Below are 6,951 nucleotides of genomic sequence, written 5' to 3' on the forward strand. Positions count from 1 at the left end.
GGAAACAAAATATTAATCAAAAAATTGTTGAAAAATAAATTACAACATTGTATAAAAATTACAATCATCAACTCAAATACTTGGTTCTAATTGAACAGAAATTTCTATGAACTTGTAAGAACTGGTGTAGAACATGAATCAGTCTGTGTCAGATCCTGAATTTGAAATTTCCACTGAAGTCACAGGTAAGAGGCAAGTGGAACCAAGATCGAGGCCATTTGCTTTTTGAAGTTTGCAAAGACTGCTAAATTGTGCAGTGGTAGTTCACTCTTTGCAACATTAGTACGCTGTTTTTAAACTGATTTTCAGGTTTATTTTTAGTATGTTATTTGCAATTGTGTTTGTTCTGGGAAAGATATTGCAGACCTGAGCAATAATGCATTTCTTGCATTTCTCATGGGTTCTAATGGGGGCCTTTCTTAAAATGACTGGTCCCAGTAACAAAGGCGCTCGTCGACTCAGAATCGAGGGAAAACCAACAACACACCCGGCAGAACATTGTTATTTACACGGGTGCACATAAGTGGTCCGCATGTTCGCATTCGCTGTCAAAATAAAGACCGCGCACCAGATAAGAAGTTTCAAACGCGCGTTTGCGTCCATATAAAAAGCACTGTTTTTGTCCGCTAGAGTTGGATTTTCACGGCACATTCCGCACCACATCTCTGTGCGTTCATCATTTGTTTGAAGCCAGCTCACCTCCTGCAACCACTTTTCCGAGAATACGTGCTTCTTTTGTGGTTCGGACTCCTTCTGACATTTCTTTGGAGGTGGAGGAAAACCAAAGTAATTGCTTAAGGAGTTTGCTTCTTCGACATCTTTAAGAGTTCTAAACCAAATGTCTGTCCTCCTCCAGAAAATCTTATGTACGCAAACACGCGTTGCAACTTCTTATCTGTTGTGCGTTTTTTATTTGACAGCGAATGCGCACCTGCGGACCACTTATGTGCAGCCCCGGTTATTTAGCTCGTCATATTGTAGCCACAGAGAAATTCTTTTGTCCATGAAACCATAAAGCTGCACTTTCTTTTTGCCTTATAGTCTGATTTGTCATAACTTTTCCGTTTGTGGTAAGCTTTTCTTTGGCTGTCACTTCTTCACCCTGACCTGTATTATTTGGCTCAGCAGAACTAGAATATATATCCTGCGCTTTTACACACGCACTCACATAACGCTCAGCGATTCTCTGCACGATCAACCTCTCACATGGTTTAAGCTTGCTGCGGGAGATTTCACTTGTCATGTTTGCGTAGTAAGCTAACGATTGATAAGACGATGTCAGAGGAATTGGTGCGCAAATTATTGTCACTCACCAATCAGTACTGTCGCTCTCTATACACAGTTTTGCGCGATTGCAGAGTGAAAGCAAAAAACAAGCGCAAAATTCAAACGCGATTTCAATATGTCACATATTGACAGTGGCTCACCGATGCCAATGACATAATTACCCAGCTATATTTCCGAAAGAATGCAAAAAGCATTGACATATATTTTTCCTTCCTACAATAGCCCGACGGGCAGGGCAGAGATAGATTTTGGTAGCCCGACTGGAAAAATCGCTAGCCCCTGGACGTCGGGCTAGCGATTTGCGAGCCCTGTATCTGATTGAGGAATCACTCATCTTTGGAAAAGAGTTTATTACAGAGAAATAGCTCTTTCCAAAATAAAAGCTATACTATGTGCTTCTTCTGGGCTATATTCTCAGCAGCATATTAAACATATCAGGTCCCCATAAGGAGAATCATGTGCTAACGGCTGTCTAAATGACTCGGGTAAAGTTTGTAGCATGCGTCCTTGTTGTTTTTGTCTGCTTCCACTTGTCTTTGCACTAGGATGCTGTCGGAGTAAATGTGCAGTCATATTTGTTGTGTTCCCACTAGTGTTTTCAGGTTAATCTCGTTGAAATGATGTTAACGCCACAACACGGCAAATCTCCGTTAACGAGCTACCGCGGATCGCCCCGTGCGTGGGGCTGGACGGCCAACACGGTTAACGAGCTAACTGCACTAACACACTAGTTCCCACCCATGTAACTGAGCATTGCATGGCACATCCAACATACTGTTTTACTTAGTCCATGACGCGCTTACCTTCAGGGTCATACTCACATGAAAACCAAAATAGTTCCAACAGTGTTGCCAACTCCTCAGTAAGGAAATCGCTATTGGTTGTCCTAAAAGTTGCTAGAAGTCGCTAAATGACGTCATCGCCTAATTTGCATAATTGGTCATGTTAATCTAATTGTAACCTATGTTGTTGGAGAGAGAAATAACATCGTGGAAGAGACATAAAGTGAGTAAAAAACGTCCTAAATGCATTGCACCCCTAGTATATATATGTTATAATACGTATATATATGTATGTATGTATGTATATGTGTGCAACATACTCGTATCGCTATTGAACCGTTCGATTAAAGTGCTTTCGGTTCGGTACGCATATGTATCGAACAATACAAAATTTTTTATTATTTTATCAACTTTTCTTCTGACGATGCTGTCTGTGTTGAGCGCTCAGTGGATCTGCGTTTGACTACTCCGCCTAGGTTGCACTGTCGAGCGCAGATCGACTGAGCGCAGCGCAAGCTAGCAAGACAGAAGCTAAGCTCGTTGCAACATGGCAACTGCCTGAACGCTACCTGAAATTGAACCTCCCCCACCCTCATTCAGATCTGGCGTTTGGAACTATCTTGGTTTTCATGTGAAGCATGACCCTGATGGTAAGCGCGTCATGGACAAAAGTAAAACAGAATGTCGGATGTGCCACGCAGTGCTCAATTGGTGGGAACTAGTGCGTTAGCGCAGTTAGCTTGTTAACGTGTTGACGCTGTCCAGCCCCACGCACGGGGCGATCCGCGGTAACTTGTTAACGGAGATTTGCCGGAATGAAGATCTTGGTTTCTTTCACGCACAAGAGTCCTACAAAATTGAGGATATAACTTATTAACAACTCCTCTTGTCGAAGTGTGGCCCTGGTGCTACAATTTAATTACTGTCTATTGAAATTTAGCTCCCTCGTGTAATGTGCTGAGATGTGCAAAAAAAAGTCATAAAAAACCCATAACAAATCAGCTACAGTGGGATGCAAACTTTGGGCAACCTTTTTTAATAAGTCATTATTTTCCTGTATAAATCGTTGGTTGTTACAATAAAAATGTCATTTAAATATATCATATAAGAGACACACACGAGTGATATTTGAGAAATGAAATGAAGTTATTGGATTTACAGACAGTGTGCAATAATTGTTTAAAAACCAAATCAGGCAGGTATGCAAATTTGGGCACCAGAAAAAAAAGAAAATGAAATTAATATTTAGTAGAATCCTCCTTTTGCAGAAATACAACCTCTAAATGCTTCCGTTAGGTTCCAATGAGAAGCCTGGATTGTGGGTTGAAAGGTATTTTGGACCATTCCTCGTTACAAACATCTCTAGTTCATTCAGGTTTGATGGCTTGCCGAGCATGACAGCTCTCTTTACCACAGATCTTCAGTAATATTCAGGTCTGGGGACTGAGATGGCCATCCAGAACGTTGTACTTGTTCTCTGTGACATGATGCCTTAGTGGATTTGAGCAGTGTTTCAGGTCATTGTCTTGTTTGAAAGAAGATCCAGCCCCGGGCGCAGCTTCAGCTTGGTCACTGATTCCTGGACATGGTCTCCAAGAATCTGCTGATACTGTATGGAATCCCATGTGTCCCTCAACTTTGACAAGATTCACAGTCCTGCACTGCCACATCACAGCCCCACAGCAGGATGGAACCACCACCATATTTTACTGTAGGTATAGCAGCGTGTTTTTTTTTTGGAATGCTGTGTTTCTTTTTCTCCATGCATAACGCCTCTGCTATGCCACAAATACACTCAATTTAGTTTCATTCAGTCCAACAGCACCTTATCCAGAATGAAGCTGGCTTTGTCACAAATGTGCTTTAGCATACCTCAAGCGGCTCTGTTTGTGCTGTGGGCGGACAAAAGGCTTCTCTGCATCACTCTCAAATACAGCATCTCCCGTGTGTAAAGTGCGCTGAATGGTGAACGATGCCACAGTGACTCCATTTGCTGCTAAGATGAGAGTTGTAGGTCTTTTGGTGCTGGTCTGTGGGTTGACTCTGACCTGTTCTCACCATTCGTCGTTCTGTCTATCCAAGATTTTTCTTGGTTCTGCCCACTTCGAGCATTAACTTGAACTGATCTGTGGTCTTCCATTTCTCAATATGTTCCGAACTGTGGAAACAGCTACATCTCTGAGACAGCTTTCTGTATCCTTCCCCTAAAAGATGATGGTGCAACAATCTTTGTCTTGCAGGGCAGTGGAGAGTTGGGTGGAGACACCATGGTGCAACTCTTCAGAGAGAAAAGTAACAAGAAAAGGAGGGGAAACTTACAATTGGACCCCCAAACTACTCTGTCTCCATTAGAGATTCAACAGTGTAGGAGGAGCGTCAGGGGCACTGAGCGGACCAAGCCAATTGAGCCAAGAAGTAGGTCAAATGGTTTTGGAATCAATAAAAGAAAGACAACAGGCCCAAATTTATGCACCCGCCTGATATTTAGTATTTAAACAATTATTGCACACTTTCTGTAAAATCAATAAACTTCATTTCACTTCTCAACTATAACACTGTGTGTGTGTCCCCTATGATATATTTAACTGACGTTTTTATTGTAACAAAAACAACGATTTATACAGGAAAATAATGACTATTAACAAGGTTGCCCAAACTTTTGCATCCCACTGTATTTTGATTTTAAGGTGCAAGTCTGGCTGCATCTTTTGTGAGTTCAATCCAAAGATATTGGTGATGTAAAGTTGTGTTTTTGTGAAACAGCATTTTTCGGGCAAATAAAATATAAGTATAGTTCGATCTGCCCTAAACATCACATGCTTCATGAGAATCCAAGCATTGAGATATCTATGCTGCGATATTAGATCACACATAGTGTCATCTCATGTAGATCAAATTTACATTAAAGGCTCCAACCAAGATGTACAAAAGTAACTACAGCTTGCCTGGACATACACAAGGGCCCTATCATCTGTGCTTGCAACCTTATTATTATTATTATTATTATTATTATTATTATTTAGTTTATCAAGTATTTAGAGTTCTCATGCCTTTTAACTCTGTTCTGACCTGAGTGAATCCAGTCTGCAGTATGAACTCTTCAATCCAGCAGACAGTATCTTCACACCAGAATCTTGCACATTGTTGTTACTCAGATCCAGCTTCCTCAGATGAGATGAGTCACAGTTTAAAACTGAGGACAGAGCTTCACAGCTTCTCAGTGAAAGGTTACAGCCACTTAGTCTAAAGGGAAAATAATCAGTCAATCAATCAATCAAATAACAAAGCAATGATTAGCTCTTCTAGTAAGCTGAGTATCTCAATGAATATCTGTGTACTTACACAGCTTTCTTGGAGTCTTTGAGTCTGGCTGTAGCAGCCTCAAGAAAAGAGACCCTTTCTGAACCTCATATTTATTCACTCAAAACACATCCAGATCACTTTTCATGATGACATAAGATGACAGACTACGGCTGAACCACTCGTCAGGAGAGACAGTTCGTGATGCGTAGAGACGCCCTAAACTCAAGGATCAACTGGATGTGTCTCTGCTAGAGAACAATCGTTCAGTTTCATTCAGAACAATGAAAAGGATTGATAATTTCTCTGTAGGCCGATTCTCACAGGCTTGTTCTCAATGTACTGGACTGTCTGTTTACTTGCTTTTGAGATACTTTCTGAAATCAGTTCCACAGGGCCTCTGAGTAGAATCTGATTGGTTACCAGTGAAAGACCCAGCAGAAAGCGGAGAAATAAAGTCCAGGTGTCCGTTTGGACTCTGTGAAGGCCTTGATCCACAAGCACATGTGGGAAAGGTGGATGAGGTTTGTTTTTTTTACCAGCAGATTGACTCCAGAGTTGATGAAGGTCAGGATGGACATGAAGAGCAGCCAGAAACTCCTGAACACTCAGATGGATGAAGCAGTACAACCCGTCCTGGTACAGTCCTCTCTCCTCTTTAACAGATCTGTGTGAACACTCCTGAGTAGACTGAGGCTGCTTTGATATCGATGCCACACTCTGTCAGGTCTGATTCATAGAAGATCATTTTCTTTTCTGCAGCTGATCAAAGCCAGTTTTCCCAGAGGACTCATCATCTTCCGCTCTCTGGACTCCAGTGTGGATCTGTCTCAACCCTCCATCGTACTGTGACCTTTTTCACTTTGGCCTGAACCACTAGGAAGTGGATGTACATCTCAGTCAGGTCTTGGGGCAGCTGCTTCCTCGTGCTCTGGTTTTCAGCACATCCTCAAGAATTAGCAGTGATCCAGCAGAAGACTGGGATGTGGCACATGATGTGGAGGGCTTCGTGAGTCTTGATGTGGGAGATGCTCCTGCTGGCCTGCTCCTCATCTCTGAACTCTTCTTAAGAGTACTCTCTTTCTGTTGGTCAGAACCCTCTGACCTCTGTCACCAACTAACACATTCAGGAGGGGATTTGTTGGCTGCTGCAGGTCTTGTGGTTATCCAGAGGCGACAGAGGGAAACAGATGTCCCCTGATGGGTTTGTCAGCAACACCCACTGAGGTAGACCTCTAGTAACATCAGTAAGATCTCAGTGTTGTGGAAGATCGCAAAGGAAGCCGACACTCATCGGAAGACCGTCTACGATGAACACAACCTAGAAGTCTTCACAGCTGCAGATTCCTGCTTTTTTTGTTGCAGTAAACGAAACAATGCACAAGTTTCTCCACCAAGCGAAACTTTTTCTCCTTCAACACATTGAGTTCTTTGAAAGTGATGGAAAAGTGAAGTCAAATGTTCGTTGGGGTTTTGTCTTCAGGCAGCCAGAGCCAGAGTGAAATTTTTGTGTTAAGACAGTTTTCCCAATGCCAGCCACCCTTTGTCCAGCACTGTTCTGATTGTTCATCTCTCCAGTGGA

Source organism: Simochromis diagramma, unplaced genomic scaffold (genome assembly GCF_900408965.1).
Source record: "Simochromis diagramma unplaced genomic scaffold, fSimDia1.1 OVJJ01000107.1, whole genome shotgun sequence".
In the NCBI taxonomy this organism is placed as follows: domain Eukaryota; kingdom Metazoa; phylum Chordata; class Actinopteri; order Cichliformes; family Cichlidae; genus Simochromis; species Simochromis diagramma.